The sequence below is a fragment of the Ovis canadensis genome, chromosome 17 (genome assembly GCF_042477335.2).
Source record: "Ovis canadensis isolate MfBH-ARS-UI-01 breed Bighorn chromosome 17, ARS-UI_OviCan_v2, whole genome shotgun sequence".
Lineage (NCBI taxonomy): Eukaryota > Metazoa > Chordata > Mammalia > Artiodactyla > Bovidae > Ovis > Ovis canadensis.
The window spans coordinates 37351685-37378275 of NC_091261.1; positions in this window are offsets into that span (position 1 = coordinate 37351685).

The following is a 26591-nucleotide window of genomic DNA, read 5'->3' on the forward strand; positions in this document are numbered from 1 at the left end:
TAAATCACTATTGTTGCCAATTGAGTTCATATATTTTTTTATATGGATTTCCTCAGTAGCATTGACTCCTGTTTTATATTCTTACTGTATCTCTTAATGGCTACATAATTTGCTAGAGTGAATGCAAACTCCTGTAGAAATTACTTCTTATGTTTCGTACAAAGAGGAGTGGTGGTCAGAGTGGCAAGTATTTAACTAGCGAGAACAAGGTTAATGATGGAGAGAGAGGTTTTTTCAAAGAAAAACTTGGAAGGAGGTTCAAGGAATTGCCTCATTAAAGAAACAAAAAATATAACTACCAATTATTTGCACTGTACCATTTCATCCTCGTGTGTGTGTGGGTGTGTGCACATATGGACAATATGTTTTCTTTCATACTCTTATCCATGTTCTTTTCAAATGATTGTTTAATAGGATGCAGCCATACATTCTGCAAAGATTCTAAAATCGATTTGCAATGGAAGGTTTGTGCTTAGTCGCTGTTTGCAACCCCATGGACTGTAGCCCACCAGACTCCTCTGTCCATGGGGATTCTCCAGGCGATACCTATTATTAGTATCACTAAATATTTAAGTGTTTATGTGAGTAAATATTATTCAAATGCCAAAGTAAATAAACAACAGTGGGTAGCAACTACTAATCAAACACCTCTAAGAAAGAAAAGATTTGTTTTTTTAGTATAGTGACCCACAGAATCTGGTCAGTTATCAATGTTTGTTTGATATGTCCATTAAACTCATTGCTAACATCTTAGATTTTAAACAAGTACTTAAAAAAGTTTTCATGGAGAAAGAGTATCCATATATTTACTGAATCATGTGCTTAGTCATGGCTGACTCTTTGTGACTATAGCCTGCCAGGATCCTCTGTCCCTGGCATTTGCCAGGCAAGAATACTGGAGTGCTGCTGCTGCTGCTAACTTCAGTCATGTCCTACTCTGTGTGACCCGATAGATGGCAGCCCATCAAGCTCCACCGTCCCTGGGATTCTCCAGGCAAGAACACTGAAGTGGGTTGCCATTTCCTTCTCCAATACTGGAGTGGGTTGCCATTTAATGAATCATATGTGCACAGATATGTAATTGAATCAGTGAAAATTTTATTACTCAATGTATTAGCATTGCATAGTCATAAAATTATTGAATTTTTAAATACCAAGGCCTGCATCAGAACATATGACATTCTAATTTATCATTAATCTTTTATATAATTCACTTGAGAATTAATTTTGAGAGTATTCTTATATACTTTTAAAAAATCTTTATGAAAAGAATTCAAGAATTTCCAAAGGGAGAGAGCATAATGCAATAGTGTATATTTTTGTTTGTTCACACAACAACATACAATCACTGCTTATGATACATTTACTTTGAGTGACTTTCCTAGTGGTCCAGTGATTAAGATGTCATCTACCAATGCAGGGGATGAGGGTTTGATTTCTGCTCAGGGAATTGAGATCCCACATGCCTTGTGACCAAAATACCAAAGCATAAAACAGAAGTAACATTGTAACAAATTCAATAAAGAATTTTAAAAAATTAAAGATATACTATTATTTTGAAACAAAACAACAAACATGCTGTCCCAATTGAATTTGCATTTAGTGATTATATAACTTAAATGACATGGAATAAAAGGCTTAAATGAAATGATGTTGAATAAAAATCATCATTAACAAGTGATGTTCTTGGTAGTTTGTTAATATTCTAAGTATTCACAAAATTATGTATAATGCTATAGTACTGTGAAGAAGAGAATTAACAATTTACCTTATTTTTCTAGGTCTCAAACTGATAGCCTTAAATCTATGATTTTAGGATGAAATTAATAGTAAAATCAAATACATATCCTTTAATTGTAATTGATCGAGAACCACTTTACCTTAATATTTATGAGAATTTAGTAAGAGGAACAAAAACTGGTATTCAGAGTTGCCCCAGGGATGTAAAATAGCTTAGAAAACACTGGACTGGATACATAGCATACACTTCTTAAAACTGCTGTTTTAAACTCTTTACATGCTGATGCTGGAAGGCAGGAAACCACACTCAAAAGTTGTCTCCATTAAATGAAACGATTTTTTGATCTTTTCTTCAGAAATGGTAATCTACCTCAGAAATAGAAAATCCACTCCTTGCTCTGACTGAAAAGACTTCTTAATGCTTATTTTTCTCTAAAAATCCTTCCAGACAATAAGTGCTTATGTTGGTTAGTTTCCCTTTGCAACTTGTTTAAACATTTTTAACATGGAAAATTATTTGCATATTTTTCAAATATGTTGAAAATACTTGGCTAATGAGAATACAATAATTTTTAATATTTGACTGTGTGTATTTCTTTGAGATTTTTAAACTTCCAAATTATTTCTTGGGAAATGCCTTCTTTGTCATAATGTCTTTTTACAGGCGCTTTCCCAGTGTTGGCCAGCATAAAACACCTGGTAGCTATCTCTCCTTTTCTTAGTCCAACCTAGAAAGTTAGCAATTCTTTCACAGAAAAATGTGAGGTTTTGATCAGTGCTCTGCTGTTGTAAGTTATGCTATTATGCATTATATTAAAATATTTTGGAGAAGGAAATAGAAACATAATCCAGTATTCTTGCCTGGAAAATTCCTTGGACAGAGGAGCCTGGCAAGCTACAGTCCATGGGGTCACAAAGAGTCGACACGACTGAGCACATACATGCACACATGCAGCTAAATCTTATAATTAATACAATTATTGGAGTGCTTGTTGCCTGAAAACAAGTTGAAACGTGTTTTACAAAGTCCATTATTCCAAGATACCTTTGGAACAGTCATACCCAAGAAAAGGCTATCATCTTAGGATGAGATTAAAGCACTTTTATACAAATCCTTGGAAATGTTTCTAGATCAAAATATTTCTGTTCAGCTTTATTGAAATGTAATTGATATATAACATTTTAAAATTTGAGGTGTACAACATAATGATTTGATATATGTATATGTTATGCAGTGATTACCACAATGTTTAGTTAACATCTACCACTTCATATACTTTACATTTTTGTATGTGTGATATGAAGGTTTAAGATTTCTCTTAGAAATTTTCAAAAATATAGCATAGCATCATAACTATAGACTCCATGCTATATATTGCATCCCCTGAAATTATTTACCTTCTAATTGGAATTTTGTACCTTTTGAGCACTTTCATCTATTTCTTCCATCTCCCCAATCCCCTGACCTTGGTAACCACCACCTGTTTTATGTTTCTGACTTTATTCTTTTTAAATTCCATGTATAAGTGAGATCATACAGTATTTATCTTTCTCTGTCTTATTTCACTTCACACAGTGCCCTCAAGATTCATTCATATTGCTGCAAATGGCAGAACTTCCTTCTTTCTTATGGCTGAATAGTATCAGACCAAAATACTAAAATTTAATATAATGAAATACTTCTCCTTATTATGTTGCTACACTTCAAAAATATACATGAATTTGCTAGGTAGTAATATGGTTTGGTAATTTTATGAGTTATAAGAAATCATAATAAAATGCATTTTGAGACAACATGAGCTATGGCTGTCTGCAATGTGGATTTTTTAAAAATAATCTACAGCTTAAGTTTTTAATAATCCAGAGAAAGGAAATAAAACTGTGACTAATTTTAGACTGTTTATTGAAAGTTGAAAATGAAAATTTCTTTAAAACCAAGCAAGAATAAACTGATAAAGAAAAATTTCAGATAGTTATCAGATTTTTCAAGTGTCCCTCTCTAATCTGTGTTACATGAATACTTAACTGTGCATGTATTTTAACACAGGCTGTTTTGGAAAGACATAATTAGTTATATTTTATGATTCAATTTTATAGATATAATTTTTAAGTATACCCAACTTTAGATACAACTTGAGTAGCTGAAGCAAAGAAATATACAGGAATAGATTGAGAAACAATATATATTCATATCCTATTTTAGTAGCATACAATAGTTTGAATATTGACAATGGCTGTGATCAAATCACGGTTGAAAAAAACTAGGTTTATCGAAACTAATTATTTATTGAAAACAGCTATAATAGCAATTTGCAGGAACATGTCTATAATCTCTGAAAGACTTATTTGTCAATAGCTATTTCAGTGCTTCTGTGAAAAAGTAATTTTGTTGGCATCTTCAGTGTCTTAATTAAATCTTCATAGCAACACAATGCAATGTAAGGAAAATTTTTACCTTTCTTATGAAAAAAAAATTGAATTTAGGAACAAGTTCCTAAATTCATGTTTACTTAAATATAAATACACATTTTTCATCAATATTTTTGACAGGTTTGGATTGAATTCAGACCCACAAGATTTTCTACAGATGTAAGGTTTCTAAATTCATTGCTTTAGTGATTTTGCACAGTATGAGTTTTTTGCCTTGATTTCTCTTCGTTTCATCCTATCTATGGACATTCTTTGTACATTAATGTGTTTCAGTGAGTCTAGCTATTATCAGCCCAGTCTTCTATAAGTTTGCTTTTGCTGTTATCAATTACAATAAATTTGTGTTTTGTGCTTAAAGCTAAAGATTTATAAGAAGCTTTTATTCAGCTCTGAAATTAAATACATGAAGTATCTGAAACTATCTTAACAACTTTTTGACATTTTCCATGATGTAACCACATCTGGCTTTCTCTGAATACTTTAAGCAAGATATATAAATGAACACTGTAACTGAATTTATTCCTATAAAATTATTTACCTGTAGTATTCTGGAAAAATATAAAAAGAAAAACCATCATTATAATCACAATTATTATTTAAATTTAATAATTATTCAATTTAAGCCCACCAGGTAATGAGATTAATGGATTAGTAAATTGCAGGTACTTTATAGTTGTCATAAGTTAAAGACTATGTAGTTTCTTAGGTATATTTTCAGATATCTGCAGTGCCATTCATTATTTATGATTTCTGGCAAATTATGTAATACATTCAAATTTAAACTTATCTAGATTTAATATCATAATATTTGCCTTAAATACTGTTCTGAGAATTAAACATTCTCAGTTTCCTTGAAATGTGCTAAACATTTTTTATTAAATGCAAGATTACCACTTAAGTTAGTCCATACCAAATATGGAGAACAATTTAGATATATTGCCCTATATTTGTTTTTGCTATGCCACTTATACTTTTGCATTGTGTTTATCATATATACTTCTAGCATTTTTCTTGATGTCCATATTTGTGGGCATTTTGTATCATGTAAAATAATACATCAAAATTTGAGAAAATAAAGACAACAATGAGGTAAATGTTTTGAGAAATTTTAAAACTCAGGAAAGTAAATAAGAAAATAAGAATCTGACCAAAGTTTCTGACTCTCCATAAAATTGAGAAAATATTTAAATAATCCTCACATGGTCTAGGAAAATATTCAATGAGCTAACAGTGCACATATATTTTAACTGTAAATTTTTTAGAATGACTATAATATTTTTATCAATTTTTATTGAATATGTGAAAATTCTGTATAAATTAAAACTGTCAGTTTATGTTATAAATCTAAATTTCATAGCAAACATTGTAATGTTTTGGACATTCAATGATATTTTCATAGTTAGAACACAAAATATTTCTCCAACTCTGTGAGATTTATAAATGCAATTTATACTTATTTTGCTTTTTGTTTTTAAATGAATAGCAAATAGTTCAGATTAATTAGTAACCCTCAATTTAAATCTTTTGAGTAAATGATTTAGGAATGATATAATACATAATTATTATTTGATTTACCATGATGAAGCAAGCAGATAATCTTTACATAGCTCTATATCACTCTCTTAACCAAATGCAAAAATATACTATATTTAAAGAAATAAGTAGAGAGAAAAATATACTAATTTATTTAGATGGAGAACACAATATGATAGTTTCTTCATTCTTTGAAAAAAAATACTTAATTAGTTCCTAGTGATTCCTGGCAATAAAGTAATGAATCAAAAAGAAATTGGACCTTGCCTTCAATGGGTTTTATTCTAACAACAGAAACACATATCAACAAAATAATATTATTAATACAAATAAGTGTAAGGCTTTAGTAAATTTGGTTGACATATTCTAAACCATGGAGTAGGAACTCCATTTTTACTTAGCAGTAGAATCTATGATTTTGTTTAGGTGAAATGTCATCTCAGATAGTGAAAATATATTTTTAATTGAGCAATGTTAGATGTGAGTTGACCAAATTTGAGTCTACTACAGGTAGAAGATAAAACAATAGGACTAAATTATGAATTAAGTATATAGGTTTAAGCAAAAGGAGGTGTAAAAAATGACTTCTGAGCTGGCTTATTAAAGTGGGTGGATAATGACAGCATTTACCAAATCATGAAGTTTGAATTCTTTGCATTTTTTATTTCTTTGAGTCCAGAAGTCATAGAGATGTCCTAATTGCTTATGCAAACTGTGAGTCTTGTGAGCAACTGAATCAATCAGCCTGAATGACCTAGAGAGCATATAGCATGAAAAAGATGCCCACAACCAGACAAAACACTGAGTCACAATTACTAATAATGACCAGTGGATGAAAATATGCTCACCAAATAAGTAGCACCAATATGACACAAACAGAGAGGTTGGGGAGGAAAGCCAGGAAAATAGAAACCAGAGGAAGAAAGCATTTTAAGAAGCAGAGTCTTGGCTCAGTAGTTTTGGCTAAGTATTTCAGTTGTGGCTAAGTAGTCGAATGACGTGACCACTGAAAACATATTTTGGAGACTGTTGTAACCATAAAGAGAATTGGGTCAGTGGGAACATCCAAGTGACAAACAGACCTGAATGATATGGGGATAAAGTAGAAACTGAGGAAATATATATTCTCTGAGTTTTACTTATGAAGGGAGAGAAAAAAGGAAGTAACTAATGCACCGGGTTTTTTTTTTTAATTTCAAAGTGTTTTTACTTAAAGCTTAGATATGTTAAGATTTATGGAATGGATTCAGTTTATAGCAAGAGGTTGACTGGAAAGGAGAAAAAGAGAAAAGGAAGGGATTCAGAGGACTAGAGGAATGCAGGAAGGAGAAAGAGGAAAAGAGAGTGACAGAGAGCTACAGAGTAAAACAGTATACAATTCATAAGGCAGGAGGTGGGGAATCTAATAGGCAGATAGAAAATTTATTCTTAAGAGCTGGAGTTAGTAACATCTATAGAAGTCCAGATATTACAGTATCACTGAGTCATCACAAACACGGACAAAGAATTTTCTCAAATGATGATATGGCAACACAAGTGAAAGTGTTAGTCACTCAGTCGTGCCTGACTCTTTGCAGTCTCATGGACTTGTAGCCCACCAGGCTCTGCAGCGCATTACAGTAAAATTGTTTTAGGAATTTTGGAGAATTTATCTGTGAATTGACATCAGTGTTGACTTTTAATGCATCATTAGTACTCATAAGATATAATAGGTCTTTATCAACATATATAATTCTCTAAATTTATAAAGAAATATTTCAAAATTATAATCAGCACAGTTATAAATAATGTATGTATGATAAAAGGGAAAAATACAGAAAAACTAAAATGAATTACAAATGACCTTTAGGGAGACACAAAATATAAATAAAGTGTGCTTGTGGCCAAGTATTTAGATACAAGTTTTAACTGAATTAATAAGTATTAAAGGTTTTAATTATAAACATGAAATTTTTATCTGATCCAACTGAGAGAAAAAATAAATTTATGTTGTTTATGAAAAAATTTCTTCTGATGCATTTAGTGACTGCCAAGTTTATTAGAAAACTATCAGACTTAATTTGAGTTTATTATTTTAATTAGAGATAATTCATATTTACAGTTTTTTCCTTAATATTTTAAATGAGTAATTCATTTGTATGCAGGAATTTCAGATAAAATGATGGTCGAATACAGAATCAAATTATATTGTTGAATAAGTAAATAATTAAATAAAGATGAACTATCCATGATCAACTGTGTAGCTACAAATATTGCAGCTGATGGTCGGTGGTTTGTGACAAGCCTTCATTAATAATTTAATTATGTTAAATTAATATATCACTTTGCTGCACACTTTTAACTTTCTGTTACACATTTTGCAACATAGTCTCAGAATGTTTGAACTTATATTGTTTTACAAAGAAGATTGATAATGGTAATCATCTAAGGAAAGTAATAGAGGGGACCAAGTTTATTCTTTTCCACTTTCTTTCAAATAATACCATTATTTATTTAGATCTAATATTTTATGAAGGAACAAAATTATTAACAAATCTATTAAGATTATGAATGATGAACCTAAAATAAATGCATCAAGAAATATGAATGAAATACTCTCAATAACTTTGGAAATTGGATTTTAATTTTTTAGTAGTATCTAGGATTTCCTATTTTATTTACCTAGAGTGACACTGAGATAAATGCTGACAAGTTAGCTCTTCTTCTTTGAGACCAAAAATAAAATATAAAACATTTGTTAGAACATATCTGATTTATTGTTGGTGATACTTATTAAAAGAAAGTTTTTATTTTTAAAAGTCAATATGATTTTCCCTTAGGGGTTGGAGAATATATGGAAACACCAAAACTTTAGCCCTTAGTTCTATTCCAGCTTCTACACCAGAAATAAGAATAATGCTTTTCACTCAAAATTTTTCATTATATTCCCAATGTGGATCTTAAATTCAACATCAAGTGTGTTTAAATAATTTTAGTTCTCTATAACATTTAAAATATCTGACACAAGCATCTCTTTGTAGAAGTACCATAACTTATCTCTCTTTGGTTGTTCCTGGATTCCAAAGCCCCTGCCCCTCCACTGCTTCAAAAACTCTATTCTTTTGTCACAATTTGGGGCCATATATCCTTCAGTCTATCATTCTAATAACATTTCTCACTGATGGAGTAGAAAGTGGACTCTGTCAAACTATATATTCTGTAGCAAACTCTTGAGTAAGATCATCCAAAACTTGCCAAGAGACTTTAGGTTCAAGTCCAGCTCTGTTACAGCATGTAGCTTCATTCTATTTTTTTTTTTTGTCATTGAAAGAATGCATATTGAGTTATGATCGTGTCTGAGTCATTGCTTTAGCATTACAAATGTGTATATGGACACAATCAAAACAGACTGGAGATTACATTCTAGCAGGTGAGAATGACATAAAATGAATGGTGACAAGATTCATTACTTAATTGATTATAACTATGAGAAAAGAGAAGTATTAATACAAATGCTATGAGCAGACTACCAGGTTATCCTAGAATGGAGTTTCAGGAAGGCTTCCTGGTGGATGAGGAGGCACCATTTCAGTGGTTGGAAATAAATCGCCTGGGGCAATGAAGGAATAAAGCACATTAACAGAGGGAATGTTGGAGTTTATTTGTTATATGAGGAAGTAGTTTCTCTGTGTTCAGAAACATCATTTCTTATTTGTTACACTATGCTGATGTTCTGCAGCTGGATGGTAGGATATAGTCAACATTTTTTGATTTCTAACTACATAATCAATGTGATATAATCCATGATTGTTCTCACCATATGAAATTTCTTGAGAACCAGAGAATATTGTCCTATCTTGGAAGCTGATAATTCTAAAGAGTCACTGGGCCAGTCCATAATAGATATGAACTGTTCAACAGGTACAGCCACTCTCAGCTTTGAATCAAGAGATAATCTGGCAAAAATGCTGGAATGATGGGAGGTTCTTGCTTCAGAAGGTCTGTTGGCAGCAAATAGAGGGCTGTTAGAAAGAGCACTGACAGCAAAGACAATGTGTCATCTAAGATCAAGTGCCTGGAAGTAACATTTGGGATCTGTGTATGTTACGTCACTTAGCTGTGTCTGACATGGGGTCGGTCGCTGTTGTGACCCCATGGACTGTAGCCTGCCAGGTTCCTCTGTCCATGGGATTCCCCAGGCAAGAATACTGGAGTGGGTTGCCATTTCCTTCTCCAGGGGAACTTCTTGATCAGGGAATGAATCTGGATCTCGTGCATTGCAGGCAAATTGTTTACCATCTGAGCTACCAGGGAAGCCTAAAAATTGGGATCTAGTGCTCAGAAAAGTAACAGCCAGCTTTTCAATGGGTGAGTTCTTTGGGCATGATTTTGCTGGTAGCGTTTAATGTGGCAGAATTTGTGTAGCTCTGACTGGTTAACTTCTTTTCTTCTGGAAGACTTTCTGAGTCTGGTTCTCCAGGCTTTTTTTTTTTTTTTTAATTGTATACATATAGCTGGTTCACTTTGTTGTACAGCAGAAATGAACACAACATTGTAAAGCAATTATAGTCCAATTAAAAAAAATTAAAATCTGGTACAGTCAGTCAGTCAGTTCAGTCACTCAGTCATGGCTGACTCTTTGTGACTCCATGGACTGCAGCAGGCCATGCTTCTCTGTCCATCACCAACTCCCAGAGCTTGCTCAAACTCATGTCCATCGAGTCCCTTATGTCATCCAACCATCTCATTCTCTGTCATCCCCTTCTCCTCCTGCCTTCAGTCTTTCCCAGCATCAGAGTCTTTTTTAATAAGTTTTTATCTGGTCCCATTTCTGCCTAAACAGACCCTGATAGATTTCTATTATTGGGGTTTAAGAAAGATTAATTCAGGAATCACTACCAGGAAAGCAAAATGGAAGGGCTGAGAGAAGGTGGTAGGGAAGTTGGGGAGTGGTTATGTAGCTTCTTGGGGGGAAGAGGAAAATCCAGTTATTGCTAAGGAATCTAGCAACCACGACATGAAGTGGGGAATGATAAATTCCTTTTTCACCTACTGTCACCTGGAATGAAATTCCCATTGAGAATTAAGTTTTAAATATTAGAATGGCTGATACCCTGTAATGGTATGAAGAACAAGAAAAATATAGGACTCGAACTGGATGAGCTATTGTTAATAGTACTGTACATCATTAAAAAACAGAACAAAGAACCGATGTGTAGAAGAAGAATTGTTATCTAGGTTACATAGATGGAGGATAATGAGGAGATCATGGGGAAATAGAGGGAAAATCAAGGCAGGGAAGAGGAAGACCTAGAGAGTCCTACCCCAGGAAAGAGTGCAGCACAGACGTTACAGCCCAAGTCAACTGGGTTTGAATCCTGACACTACCACTTTAACTCTGTGATGTTTAAATGAGTTAGTGTCTACAAAGACCTCGGAAGAGGGAATGGCAAGCTCTGGCCTGTGCACCAAATCTAGTCCTATGCTTTTATAAACAAAATTTGATTTAAACACAGCCACATATTTATCATCTATGGATGCTTTCAAACTAGACATTTATATCCTCTGACTTATTTTTTTTTTTCCTCCTCAAAATCACAGCTAGAATCTAATGATTTTAAAAGCAGATATATTTTCTCTATTCATTATATTCTCCTTCCTGTGTTAATGTACAAGAAATCACTTCATAAGAAAGGAACACTGGCTTGGTAGCAAAGGTTCAACTATTTACCATCATCAGAGTTCTCTTGATGAACCCAAGATAGAAAATCAAGCATGCAGGTCTCAGGAGTAATATTAAATTCAGCAACACATTAATCTTCTTTGTGCTTCAAAGTCAAAATGGTAATGCATTTCTTTTAACTTTGCCCTCTACTCTATTCTAGAAATACTGTCAATACTAATAAACATTTAAAATGTTACCATACATAATCTAACAATATCAGAACAAGAAAAGATTATCTTTAAAATTTACTTTTAAGTGAAATTATGTTATAATTGAATTTAGTGAAAAAAGTGCCCAGTAAGGTAATGTTTTTATGGTATTAGTTTGGCAAAAAAAAAAAAAAAAAATCAGGTTTTTCCATAAGATGTTACCAAAAATCCAAATGAACTTTTTGGCCAAACCAGTAGTGTTGGGCAGAATTATACTAATTATCACAGTTAATATTTTATTCAAGGAAATCCAACCAGCCCATTCTAAAGGAGATCAGTCTTGGGTGTTCATTGGAAGGACTGATGTTGAAGCTGAAACTCCAATACTTTGGCCACCTGATGTGAAGAGCTGACTCATTTGAAAAAGACCCTGATGCAGGGAAAGACTGAGGACAGGAGGAGAAGGGGATGACAGAGGATGAGATGGTTGGATGGCATCACCGACTCAATGGACATGAGTTTGGGTAAACTCCTGGAGTCAGCAATGGACAGGGAGGCCTGGCGTGCTGTGGTTCATGGGGTCGCAAAGAGTCGGACTCCACTGAGCGACTGAACTGAACCGAAACATTTACTCTGTGGCAGGCTGTGTGTTTACTCATCATAAATGAATTAGTTATTTATACTACTGATGTTATTTTGAAATAGATGCAATTATTATTATACAGATTAGACAATGGATACATAAGGCTTAGATGATGCAAGTTTTCCAGAAATTTTCAGCGAGATAGTTAAAGAACTGGAACTGGATATATTTAACTCCAGTGTGTGAACACCATTGTGCATTTTCTTCCATCTTTCTTATAAAGCACCTGTTATTTCTTATTTACTATGTGAAAAATTCCTTATCTCATCTGGACAGCTATGTTAAAAATGCCTCAGAGCTAAACTCTTCATAAGCATAGTGAATGTTGGTAAAAAATAATATAGTATCTGGTAATTTTATACTTCTGAAATATTTTAACTGAATATGACTTCACAAAGGTAAAACCTGTTGTTGTTTAGTCACTATGTCATGTACAACTCTTTTATAACCCCATGGACTGTAGCCCACCAGGCTCCTCTATTCATGGGACTTTACAGACATGAATACTGGGGTGGGTTGCCATTTCCTTCCCCAGGGTATCTTCCCATCCCAAGGATTGAATGAACATCTCCTACGATGGCAAGTGGATTCTTTACCACTGAGCCACCTTGGAATCCCTGAGTAAAACCCATCAACTCCTAACCCAGTTAAGAAAGCAAACAGTATATGGGCCTTTGAGGAATCCTGTCCAGAATACATGTATCCAGTCTCCCATTGCCTCTGTACAAAGGTAACCATTGGCCTGATTTTATTTAGCTAGAGATATGATAAAAGAATAAGAAATATAGGTATCTTTTTCACAAAGAGTATCAAAATTGTTCAAGCCAGGCTTGTGAATCAAGAACTTTCAGATGTACAAGCTGGATTTTGAAGAAAAGGAGGAACCAAAGATCAAATGACCAGGATACTTTAGATCAAAGAGAAAGCAAGGGAATTCCAGAAAAAAATCTACTTCTGCTTTGTTGACACACTAAAGCCTTTGAATGTGTGGTTCACAACAAACTGTGGAAAATTATTAAAGAGATGAGAATACCAGACCACCACCTTACCTGACTCCTGAGAAGCCTGTATTCAGGTCAAGAGGCAACATTTAGAACAGTACATGGAACTACAGAATGGTTCCAAATTAGGAAATGAGTACAGCAAGGCTGTATATTGTCATCCTGCTTATTTAACTTCAGTACAGAGTGCATCATGAGAAACGCCAAGCTGGATGAAACACAAGCTAGAATTAAGATTGATGGGAGAAATATCAACAACCTCAGATATGCAGATGATACCACTCTAGAGGGAGAGCAAGGTGGAACTAAAGAGCCTCTTGATGAGACTGAAAGAAGAGAGGGAAAAAGCTGGCTTCAAACTCAACATTCAAAGAACTAAAATCATGGCATCTGGTCCCATCACTTCAAGACAAATAAATGGGAGAAAAGTGGAAACAGCTACAGAGTTTATTTTCTTGGGCTCCAAAATCACTGAGAAAGGTGACTACAGCAGTGAAATTAAAAGACACTTGGTCCTTGGAAGGAAAGCTATGACAAACAGTATATTAAAAAGCAGAGATATCACTTTGCTGATAAAAGTTTGTACAATCTAAAGCTATGGTTTTTCTAGTAGTCATGTATGGATGTCAGGGTTGGCTCATAAGGAAGGCTGAGCATCAAAGAATCGATGCTTTCAAATGTGGTGCTGGTGAAGACTCTTGAGAGTCCCTTGAACAGCAAGGAGATCAACCAGTTAATCCTAAAAGAAATCAACCCTAATTATTCATTGGAAGGATTGATGCTGAAGCTCCAATACTTTAGACACCTGAGCGACTCACTGGGAAAGACCTTGATGCTCAGAAAGATTGAAGGCAAAAGAAGGGATTGGTAGAGGATGAGATGATTAGATATAGTATCACCAATACAATGGACATGAATTTGAGCAAACTCCTGGAGATAGTGGAGAACGAGGAGCCTGGTGTTCTGTAGTCCTTGGGGTTTCGAAGAGTAGGACATGACTTAGCCACTGAACAACAACAACAAATATATAGGTATAGTTATCTTTATGTATGTATCTTTAGATAAATAGATCGATATGGGTATAGATTCAGGTTTTTAGCCTAAAAATTTATAATATTAAAATTCCATTTCTTTCCACAATGAAAACTAGAATTATTTTCTCATCATAAACAGACATTTGCAAAACATATGTCATATTCCATTTTCAAATATTTATCAGAACACATGCAGGGTTGTGACTCCTGATTAAAGGCTTCCACTTGAGGCGCTGTTGTTTCAGACTAGAAGTGATGTCTGTATATGAATGTAAGGAATGAAAACCTAATTAGATGGGTGCAATTTTGCTGAGTTAATAAGAGAGTCAGAAGTTCTGGGAGTTGGAGGCAGCTGGATTTATGAAACATTTTTTTAGAGAGTAGGGAGTTATATACACGTTGATGGACACCTTTTGATATATGAATATGTAGCATAAACTACTCTAGGTGTGACATTTTTGATATGATACTTCATATGTAAATGGGAAATTTCACAATTTTAATTGCACTAGCAACAAAGTATGTGGCAAGTAGTAGCTATCAGGGCTTCAAATGAAAGTCAAAATTAATCCCTCAATGTATGTCTAATGTAAACAACTAAACTGATAAAGACTTGAATAATTAAGTATGAATATATCAATACTTGGTAAGCAAACCCAAAGTCATGCAAGTACAGTAAAAGCAATGAACCTGCTTCTCTGCCAAATGCCTCTGACTTTGTTTAAAAGATGCACCTTAATTTTTGAATTAGCTAAATATTTTTAAAAGAAAATATTTCATAAATGAAAAAATTGAGATTTCATACAATAACACAATGTACAACCACATATATAGCCTGTGGATATACATTTAAAATTAAAAAATTTTCACACAAAAGTACAGAAATCTCCACTTCATTAAGGCCAGTGATTGTTGAATAAAATTATAGATTACACAGGTATTTACATATTGAATATAAGCTCTACAACACTGTGTTTTACCAAAGTTTTATAGCTAGTATTTTGTTTGTAACATTTCATAACCTGACAGTTTTGCTTCTGTTTATCATTCTCTCTCTCTCACTCACTCACTAGTTGCAGAAATATATCAATAGACAAATACAATGGATTGCTTTAAAGTGAGCATTTGGCCAGGAACATGATTGTGAGGTGGCACAGCTGTGATTACATCTACCAATGAGCTGAAAACCCTTGCAAATTCATTGTCCATCTTAATTATCTTAAGTGTACCAATAGTTCTGAAGCATTTGCTCACATACTATGTTGATATTTGTTAACTTGAGATTTTCAATACTAATTATAAAAATAATAATTAATCATTATATATCTTATTAATATGTGCTTATGTAAATTTTTATAGTTGACAGAACATGTTGATGAAATTGTGGAAATAATATTTTGACCTAAATTTTTATATAAGATTCAGATATTTATATAATCAATAATTTCTACTGTTAAATTGTATTTAAATTGTAAACTTTGATAGTATTTATACTACAGGGATATTGGCTGCCAACATTTTAATGGAGATTAAAAATTCAGGGCAAATAAGTCGACAGTTATAATTATTTATCAATGAGATATTAAACATGGAATGAAACTTTTCCCTCTTTCTCCATCATGCTTTTACAAAGTTCATCATTTTAAAAATTGTATTATTTCTATTAATTAATTGTTTTATATTTTGATAATTATTGTTTGAGTTTTTTCTAAATCTTTTCATCCTCCAATACCTTATACAAAACTTTAACTTTAGACATGTTCATTCTAGTAATGTGGGAGCAATATTCATAAAATTTGCAGAATAATGAACTACAGCCATGCCATTTTTATGTGCCAAAGATGAACCTGTCTACTGTGTTAAATTGCAATATTGTTTTTTACTGTAATTATTTGAATAGCTTAGTAAAAGTTAAGATAAACACATAGAGCAAACAGAGGACAACCATAGAATACATATGTTGAGATTTAATATATATAGTGTTCAATAGTTGCTATTCCAATCAAATAGCCAAGACATATTAAAGATGAAGTTGGAGTAGATTGTGTAGAAGATAATTTCTCATACATTAAATATTATCCCAAGTAAAATATGTTTGCAACTCAACTGTTTACTTTCAATAGGAATGGGTTCTAATGTATATAAAAATGACAGAAATTCATAATCAGCCTGTGAAAACTGAGTAAAAGACCAAAAACATAAATAAGAGAAAAAAATATAATTTCACATGAAGAGGGTTTGAATACATGAACAGGGATTGAGAAAGCATTTTCTCTCATAACAGAATGCAGTTATATGTCTTTTATTTATTTAGCTATAACCCAAATTATTTTACTTAGTGAAAATTACAGTTGTCTGAATAGCACACGTTAATTTTCAATTGGTTTATTCTCATGCTTTTGTTTCTGACCTTTCAAACATATCTTCTTGTACCTATGTGATAGTTTGATTAAGAGAAACATCATAAACAGCTGTGTTTAGCAGGTCCTGAAAAAATTATGCTATTAAACAAATAACATGAAAAGACTAAACAGAACCACTAACAATGAAGTATTGGAATTCAGCTAGTCTGCAGGCAATAAAAGGATGGTTATTAGTTCACCAGCCTGCTAGGCTGAAGATTCATGGAGAATAAATACAAATAAAACCCTGGAGCATGTCTGTAAGACACTGTTGTATTCCAAAGGTGAAATGGGGGTAACTGCAAAGAAAGAACATGTATTAACTTAAAATATATATTGAATTATGACCTGTAGAAATATAACACTGCTACAAAATCACTTGGCAAAAACAGTGGCATGCAAAATTACCTAGATGTAAAAATAGAAAAAAGGATAGCTCACATTGAACAAAGACACTAAAAGTAATCAAATGCTTTAATAAACATAATTAACAAATAATGCTAAATAAACAATGGCTTTGCCTACCATATAAAATATATTTTATATATGGAAGCATGGGGCTTAGTTTTTGCCTTCTTAACCACTTAACAAATGTTCTTTCCTATATATATACATATGTTTACTACCAGTACTCTGAATGCCTACTTTGTACAATAAAAAAAACCTAATGTGTCTATATATTTGAATTGAGTCTTACAGGCTTTTTGATAATATTTATAAAATATATATTTATACATAGAAATATATGTTCATATACACATATACATATGCCTATAGTCAAAATATAACATGGATTAAAGTGCAGAACTTCACTCAAATATGATTATGAAGAGAAGAATATCTTGATAATTTAATAAAATACATTCAGTATCAACCATGGCATTAGTTTAAAATTACAGTAGATTGACTACATGTTTCTATTAGGAATCCACCAATATGGTTGATATTGAGTTATGGTCAACAACAGGAATAAAAGCAGCATGACTTTTGTGGAATAAAGGAGGATAAATGAGTCATGTAAGGGAGAGTTGGACATGACTGAGCAACTGAACTGAACTGAAGACAGGGAAGCCCCACTCACTCAGAAATGGAAAGTTCAGCTGAACAGACTAGAACTGATACACTCTAAACTAAGCAAGCCCAGGTTTCTTTCAGGCAGATGTTAGCCCTGAGATTTCCTGGGGTGAAAAGTATGGTCTCAAGTAGTACATAGAGAACATGTCTAAAAAAGTACTTATCAGAAAAATGCACAGCTATCACTACATGCTACATGTTCACAGGCAGAAGTGCCTGACTCTGGAATTGTTTCCTGGGTTAGATTCTATCTCTTACGCAGGAGGACGCTCAAGTTAGAGGATCTTGCAGAGATGGGACAGAAGTCTCAACCGAAGTGTAAATGCAAGTTTTACTTTTTAACCAGTCTCCAGTATGCTCTTTTTAAATGTTGTAGATCCTGTAAATTACCATCACTTTGTTTTGTTATTCAAGTAGTACCGCATGGACTGTATGATATGTCGTTCTGTTTTTTTTTTTTTTGTATTCCTGTATCTCCATTGCCGGAATTATCATTGTCCTGAAGAACATGGAAAAGAACTTTACAAAAAGTAGCATAATGGAGCAATCTGTTTGGAAAGAATAAAAACATTCTCAAACAACTCCCAGCTCCTGACTGGTATAAAGAGCATATCATTATGTACACTAGGCCTTGATTTTATTCACAGGAGTTTTGAGGGTGTGCAGGCCTTTTAAAAATATTATAAAGTAAAATTTTTTAAAAAGTTATTAAAGAGTAGGCAAAGGTTTGCTTGTATCAAATAAAAGTGGGCATGATGCAACCACCTACGAATGCGAGGAAAAGGGAAAAAACTCCTGGAGTTCTCACATAGAGCTGCACAGAATCAGGTGCCTTACTGCTTTATCATGTCCTGCCTATTACATAAGCCTCTTGACTTGAAGATACATTGACCATAAAATTATTTAGAGAAAAAAATATATAGATTAGATGTGGAAACTATTTCAACCAAGATGTGGACAGCCATATTGGCAGATGTCTTATTCAATTCCATCTCATTTGGAATATGAGATGGCCAACAATATGGCCAGGGAACATGGAGACAAAGGAGTTTTGCAAGCAGACTGCTGTAGACCAGGAAGCTCCGTCCAAGCAGGAGAAGTGTTTCAACTAATTAAAGATGAATGATAAGTGTAACATGGTAAGTAACTTAGGATTTAGTAATCATATTAGACTTAATTTATTGGAAAGATGGGGAATATAACTGACTATTAATCAGCACTTTACTTTCGTCATTCTATTTTCCAAAATCATCCCAATTCAGGACACTAGGAGATTTGAAACAGGAACTCAATTTCAGTTAAATATAAAATGTAAAGGCTTTTTATTTGTACAAAACTTGAAAAATTTCCCATTATACTGCAAATACATGTAAACCAGGTCACTGATTTAGCACATATGCCACGCCTCATAATAATCAGATTAAATGATGTAAATATTGTCTTGCTCACAGATCCCCAAAAGCACTTCCTCGAAATTGAGCTTTAAAGAGAGAGTTGTAGTGAAGTCTGGTTCTTACTGTGTTGAACATAGTTAAGCATGCTGTTTTACTGCAGCAATGCTTCTCATAATGGTAGTCTGAATTTCCAGGACGGTCCTAGACTAGACCTCAAAACACAACATAATTTTTTAAAGACTATCATGCATGCCAGTGGTTGCCATGAACAGAGTTTTAGAAATCCTTATATATCCCTATCCTTAATTCTTCAGTTAAAGAAACAGATAAAATAAAGATTAAATGATTAGCTAAAACTGAACAGATAAATACTTGACAGAGGCAATCCAGGTCTCCTTATGCCACACTATTGACCTTACTATAATTCTTACACTGACACTCTTCATTTATCATGCTGTGTCAGGAATAAATTGGGATCTATTTTAACTTTTAATAGACTCAACCTTGTCACCTTTCTTTAAATCTTTAATTAGACTTACTACTTGTATCCCAGTCACATGTTATGTAAAATAATTCTGCTCATCTTTATTATTACGGTAAGTTTGAGGATGGAATTTTACTCTTCTTAAATTCTTAAATTGTAGCTGACATTATAATTCTATAAACCTGTTATCTAATAGGTAGTCACATTTATATGTTTTTTATTCAAAGAAGAATTTTCCTATTGAGCATCTTACTAGAATTTTATAAGCATATACCTCATTCAGAAACTGGATTAACAAGACTATAGATTCTATTTAGACTTTAATTACTTGAACATCATTATACCTTATTTCAGAGTATCAATTCCTTGATGTCATGAGTAGCAATGAGATAGAAACAAACAAATGTTTACAAATTACCTAATCATTGACATTGGTACTTAAAGGTAAGTTACCAAATATTTTTTACTGTTCCACTTCTGTTACATTTGTATCTATATAAATGAGATCAATGTGTATGTATATGGTTTTATACAGAAAGCACTTTCCATAAAGGATAAATGAATACTAACACAGCAACCCTTCATGGATCACAGTCGTGTCATGGTGAAGGTGCTTGTGAAACTCAATGAAGCTATGAGCCATGCCAAACAGGACCACCCAAAATGGGTGGATATTTTGGAGAGTTCTGATAAAACATGGTCCCCTGGAGGAGGGAATAGCAAACCACTCCAGTAATCTTGAACAATATGAAGACCCTGGTAGATGAGCTCCCCAGGTCAGAAGGTGCTGAATTATGTGTGTTTTATTGCAGTGTGTTTCTGGTGGTGAAAGTAAAGTAAAATGAATGAATCTGGTGGTGAAAGTAAAGTTCAATATTGTAAAGGACAATATTGCACAGGAACCTGGAATGTTAGCTCTGTGACTCAAGGGAAATTGGAAGTGGTCAAGTAGGAGACGCCAAGAATGAACATTAACATTTTAGGAATCAGTAAACCAAAATGGATGGGAGTGGGCAAATTTAATTCAGATGACCACTATATCTACTACTGTGTGCAAGAATCCTTTAAGAAAGGAGTAGCCCTCATAGTCAAAAAGAGTCTGAAATGCAGTACTTGGGTGCAATCTCAAAAACACCAGAAATGATCTCAGTTTGTTTCAAAGGAAAACCATTCAACATCACTGTGTTGAGTCTTTGCCCCAATCACTAATCCTAAAGGAAATCAGTCCTGAATATTCTTTGGAAGGACTGATGCTGAATCTGAAGCTCCAATCCTTTGGCCACCTGGTGCGAACAGCTCACTCATTGGAAAAGACCCTGATGATGGGAAAGACTGAGCAGAGGAGAAGGAGCAGCAGAGGATGAGATGTTAGATAGCATCACCAAATCAATGGACATGAATTTGAGCCAACTCCGGGAGACAGAAAAGTTCAGGGAAGCCTGGCATGCTGCAGTCCATTGGGCTGCAAAGGGTCAGACCCAACTTGATTCAACAACAACAGCAATACAGTAAAGTCAATATTATTTCACAGAAAGTAAATTGACTCATTCCTTAGCATACCAGTGGTTCTCTAAAATGTCAGAACCATAGACTTTGAATTGCAAGTTTGATAAATAAATTTTGTAATAAATAAAAGGCTATAAAAAGGCATAATGATTACTTTTTGAACAGTTAGTCCCTCATTTATTTAAGTATATATTTACTAAGTACCTATTATGTACTATACTAGTTAGATGCTGAAGAAATTATTCTTAAGATGTAGTACTTCTCCTTAAGTTATTTATAGATAAGTTGAACCTATATTCTGTTTTCCTAGGAATTTATATATTTACTGCTTTTTAAAAATCTAATTTATTCAGAAGATGCCTTTTAATCTCAAATGTACCATCATATGATTACCCTATTTGTAAATTTCTAATAAAAACATTGTATACAGAAATATTGGAAGAAATTCAAGTGACTAAATTAGATCTTTTTAAAAACGTACATTAGATCCTTAGTTTCTTTTATGGGACTTTAAAAATTCTTTTATTTTGAATAGTTCAAATACTAGTCTATCTGCATCAGTTATGGCAACTTTTTGTAAACCACAGTGTAAGTTGAATAAATATCTGATTATCTATCACCAGACTCAATCTCACACCACAGAAGTCAGTAAATTAATTTCATCCAGCTGTGTTAAATCCTGTTTGGAGAAAACAGTGTAAAGAGGATTATGACAACATATTATAAATTGACTGTAAATAAACACCAATCTCCTCTTGAGAGAAGACATGATATTTACACCTACAAATGATTATTTCATGATGCTCTGTCTCTGTTTCCTTGTTTTTAGGTAAAAATGGGGTATGGATAGCTGTCATTTTGTGGATATAGAATGTATTTTAAGGAAATCTACTGAGGAAATGCTGAAGCTCCAATACTTTGGCCACCTGATGCATAGAGCTGAGTCACTGGAAAAGACCCTGATGCTGGGAAAGACTGAGGGCAGGAGGAGAAGGAGGTGACAGAGGATGAGATGGTTGGACGGCATCACTGACACAATGGACATGAGTTTGAACAAACCCCAGGAGATAGTAAAGGACTGGGAAGCTTGGCATGCTGCAGTCCATGGCATCGCCAAGAGTTGTACATGACTTAGCAACTGTACAACAACAATTAAAAAAAAATACTCCTCTGAAAACAGCAAAAACAAATTCCCAAGATGCAACTCTGAGTATATATTAAATTCTATAAGGAAGAAGAATAAGAGTAGATCCAGGAAAAGTAAGAAGTTTTGCTTACAACTCTAAAGAAATGAATATTCTCACTTGTCTAAGACATAATTCCTTAACTATGCCTGGTTGGAGTCTATATTTGAACAACAAGAGAGGCTTTTAATAATTCAGTTTTAAAACATCCAAATCACCACATGAAGTCTTGAGACATACAAAGGTATTAAAATCATTTTTTGCTTCACTCCCCAGCGCTTGGTAATCACCATTCTACTCTCTGTTTTTACAAGTTCAACTTTTTTGGATTCTACATATAAGTGATATCATACAGTATTCATCTTTGACTTATCTCACTTACCATAAGTACCTTCTGGGTCCATTCATGTTGTCTGGAGTGGAAGGATTTCTTTTGTTCTCACAGCTGAGTAATATCAGATTATGTAGGATACGAATATACATGTGCATATTGTTTGTGTGCTGTGCTTAGTCCCTCAGTTGTGTCCAACTCTGCGAGACTGTAGCCCACCAGGCTCCTCTGTCCATGGTTAATCTCCAGGTAAGGATATTGGCAGGGGTTGCTATGCTGGCCTCCAGGGGATCTTCCCAACCTAGGAATTGAACCCAGGTCTCCTGCATTGCAGGTGGATTCTGTACCTCCTGAGCCACCAGGGAAGCCCATATGTATATTCATCTATTTATCTATCTATCTGATATTCATTCATTCATTTACTGATGAACACTGGACACAGGTTGTTTATATATTTTGCAGCTATTGTGTATTATGCTGCAATAAGGAGCTTGGTAGGCTGCAATCCATGGGGTCACGAAGAGTTGGACTTGACTGAGCAGCTCCACTTTCACTTTTCACTTTCATGCATTGGAGAAGTGTAGGAGATTTCTGGAGATTACGAGTGAAATGACATAAAACAACAAGACACACATACAAGAGACAGACACCTCTCTGGCCAGAGGAAAAATAATAACTGCACAAGCAAGCAAGCTCGCGGTTTATTTTTATATAGCCCCCCTGGGCAGAATTCCAGACTGTATGACCAAACTTGTTCAGTACAGCACATGTGCATAAATGTTATCATACAACAAAAGGGAGTGAAATTCCAGCTTACTGCAGAGTCTGTCCAGAGCCCTTATCACAAGAAGGGAATATTCCCTTATTTGCAAGGGACCATTAATCTCAAGGCTGTGTCCATCTTCTTGGCAGAACATCTTGTTTGCAAGCAATACATCTCCACTTTTCCCTATTGTTGCCGCATTAACCCTTCCTCTCCCCCTTTTTTATTTTATTTAAGCCCTTGAGACATTCGTATTGATGTTCTGTAGAGCAAGGCGTAAAGCTGTAGGTGGCCAACCTCCAGCCTCGCCAGCCCCTCTTGTGGCTGTGCCTGTCTTAGGTTGCCCTCCTTTGAGGGTCTTATCCATCATTGGCTATCCAGCCACCTTTTGGGGGCTAGGCAGAATCTCTCTAGATGATGGGCGTCTAGAACTCTTTTTATTTATATGTCTCAGTTAATTTCTTGAAGGGCTCATGTTAAATGATACAGGTGTTATGCAAAACTGAGAAGAACTTTAATCACATTTCAACATACTTCGTGTAGATAAAACAGCTAATTGATCTCCAAGCCAGGAAATGGTATGTTGAAGATTGAGCACGTCGATAGCGAGTTGTGCATCCAAATCTCACTGTTGTTGCCATAACAAATGAGAGTCTTTATGCCAGTCCCGAACAAAATCAGCTGTTTGAATTCCTTGGTGTAATTCAAGGCTTGCCATCGCCGCTGTTGCAGTTACTGATGCAACTGCTAGAATCGAAGCAATGACCACACCAAGCATGCGTCGAGATCAATGTAGCAAAGTCTGTACAGTGGTTACTAGATGAGAAACAGCAAAAGGATCTGACCATGGCCTAGTCAGATTTATAGGCAACCATACTTCTGTCTGAGCTTTAACAATTACTAACAAAAAATTGGAATTACAGGCTCGTTTTTCAAATTCTTTCCACCAAGACTGATTTACACATTGAGTTAGATTACAATAATCACATGACATAGACCGCACAGTATCATTCCAGGTCCAATTCCCATATAACAATGCAAAAGGATATTTTACACATGCCATTGTGGAATAAGATTTATTAACATGTAAATTAACATGGAATGGACCCGAAGAGTCACCACTGTCCAAATTATAGTTTCCTGACCAGATAGTGAGATTACCAGAAACTGCCCATAGTTTCCAAATATCCCTTTGAATGTGTGGATATCCCTGCAATTGTAATTGAGGAGGGACAAGTGCAAATTGCTGCCATTTAATTGTTTCATTACCATTACCCATCAAAGTGCTATTTGCACGATGCCACCTAAGAGATTTATTTGACCATTTTTCTAAGAATTGCCCATGATCTGGACTCCAATCTACAATGATAGACCCAGAATAATTCATGACTTTAAAGGGTCAATGACCTCAGCAATGTTCCCATTCCAAAGATTCTAGAGAAGAAGCAAAAAGTTAACATTTTTGAACAGAGGGATCAGCCATTGTTGATTTTGATCAATCTTGCTGGGGTCCAAAACCTGTAATTATTAACAGAAATGAAAGCATACCCTCATCCCAGATATATTAATGATGCTGGGATCCAGCCTTTCTCTTTATCTTTATACCAAATAGGTGTATTCAAGATCTTCTTGTCTTCTTTTTTCCCTTGAAAATGCAACTCTGCTGCTGATAGATTTCCCTTGCTCCAAATATTCAAAAAATTTAGGGTAAGTAAGGTTTTATTCAAAATGTCTTTAGGTTTCATAAATCTCTCCTGTTCCCCCTTTTTTATTTTTTCAAGTTATTCACGCAAGGTACAATTAGCTCTTTCAATGATAGCTTGCCCTTGACTATTATAAGGAATACCAAAAGTACGAGTTATATGATATTGGGATAAAAAGTGAGCTAATTTCACGGATTGGTAAGCAGGTGCATTATCAGTTTTCAATTCCATTGGTAATCCCATAATTGCAAAACAAGATAACAAATGAGTAATAACAGCGTCAGCCTTTTCAGAATGTAACGCAGTGGCCCATTGAAAATGTGTATACGTATCTATAGTATGATGCATATATTTTTGTTGTCCGAAAGAAGAAATGTAAATTACATCCATTTGCCATATTTGATTTGCTTGTTGTCCTCTTACGTTGACACCTGGTGAGGTAAATGGTAAAGCAAAGGGTGCACATATGGAACAAGAACGAACAATATTTTGAGCTTGTTTTCGCGTAATAGCATGAGATTTTTGTAACCCTTTGGAATTGGTATGCTGTAAGAGATGTTCTTGTTTTGCTGCTTCTATAGGATAAAGTAAGGCATCAGTTGTAGCATTTCCGAATGATAAGGGTCCAGGAAGGGCGGAATGTGCACGAATGTGAGTAAAGAAAATTAATTCTGAACGCTGCAAGAGCAATTGTTGTACTTGGTAAAACAATTTATCAATAGCTGTTTTAAGGGTCAGTGGAAGGGAGACATGGGGAAGCTGTAGGCAAGAGAGAACAGCATATCGAGAATCTGAAACAATGTTAATAGGAATTTGGGGAAAATCTTGTAAAACTAAATAGATAGCCCATAACTCAGTGGGTTGTACAGAAGAAAATGAGTGGGGAAGAACCTTAGAACTTTCCAGGGTCCAATATCCAGCAGTATTTTTATTTGCACCTTTAAAAATAGTGGGTCCCTTAACTGGAACATCTGAAATTGGGGATTGAGATATCATAGAGTTAATCCGGAGAAAATCAATTTAGATGACAGATAATGATTAGAAAACTAACCAGGAAAAGAGGCAAGAGAAATTTGCTAGTTTTCATTAAATTGTAAACATCGAGATATTTGAGCAATTGTTAATTGAGTAACTATCTGGTATGGTTCATATCCTGATAATTATACAATACTATGGTGACCTTTCTGTATGAGGAAGGCTAATTTATCCATATATGTAGTCAATTTTTTGGAAAAGCTGTTAGGTAAGAAAACCCATTCTATTAATCCTTTTTCTTGAGCAATCACACCAGATGGAGAATAAGGGGAATGAAGTATTATAAACGAAATAGGCTGAGACGCATGTAATTAAGTAAAAAAACTGTCACTTAGTCGTTGCTCAACAAATTGAAGTTCCTGTAAAGCCAATGGGGTTAAAGTTCGGGGGCTATCCAGAGCTGTATCTCCCTCTAAAGTAGAAAACAAATGTCGTAATTGTTAAGTAGGAATCCCAAGTACCGGGCATAGCCAATTGATAT